Source organism: Amblyomma mixtum, chromosome 1 (assembly GCF_055824585.1).
Source record: "Amblyomma mixtum isolate Tamu chromosome 1, ASM5582458v1, whole genome shotgun sequence".
Classification (NCBI taxonomy): Eukaryota; Metazoa; Arthropoda; class Arachnida; order Ixodida; family Ixodidae; genus Amblyomma; species Amblyomma mixtum.
In genome coordinates, this window is record NC_143012.1 from 108,498,453 (window position 1) to 108,499,401 (window position 949).

Below are 949 nucleotides of genomic sequence, written 5' to 3' on the forward strand. Positions count from 1 at the left end.
TTCGATTGCATGCGGAAAAAAACTGTATTTAAAAGTGTCCGTGCGGGCAAAATAAGGCGTGATGACTTCTAGTTTTAGATGGTATAGCAGGGATTAGGTAATCATTTGCTGAGGTCCGGCAGGAAGAGTTAATAATGTAATACAAAAGTTTTAAAGACTCAGTCCTTCGTCGAGAGGAGAGTGGTTGCAGGCCCAGACCTGTGGCATGTGAAGCGAACGGCTTTCTTCTGCACTGCCTCGATTTGGTTAATTTCGCGTTGTTTGTGCGGGTTCCATACAGGGGAGCCGTATTCAAGTAGTGGACGGATTAGCGATTTAAACATCAGTAGTTTCGTATCTCTAGGAGCAGCTTTTATTGTGCGACGGAGGTATCCTAACTTTTTAAGTGCCTTTGAGGTTATGAAATCTGTATGTTTGGACCACGACATACTGGGTGTGAAAATAAGACCAAGGTATTTGTATTGACTCACACTCTGGATGGGGGTATTGCTAATTGTGTAAGTAAACACGGAAGGTGTCGTTCTATTAGTGAAAGTCATAACAACGGGTTTGCGGATGTTAATAGTCATTTGCCATGTAGCACACCAAGAGCTAAATTCTGAAAATGATATCTGAAGGTATAAGTGATCATCAAGGCAGGAAATTTTGTGATACAACACGTAGTCATCAGCATACAAACGTAGGTTACACGTGATGTTACGAGGCAAGTCATTTATAAAAATCAAGAAATGCAATGGGCCCAATACAGAACCCTGTGGAACTCCTGAGGGCACGTCTGCTACCCTAGAATTAGTTCGGTTGAAGGACACAAATTGAGAACGGTTGGAAAAAAAACTTAAAATCCAATTGAGAACGCGGGGGTTGTTGAGGATCATGTCAAGTTTATACATAAGTTTTGAGTGAATCACTGTATCGAATGCCTTCGAAAAATCAATGAATATTGCGTCTA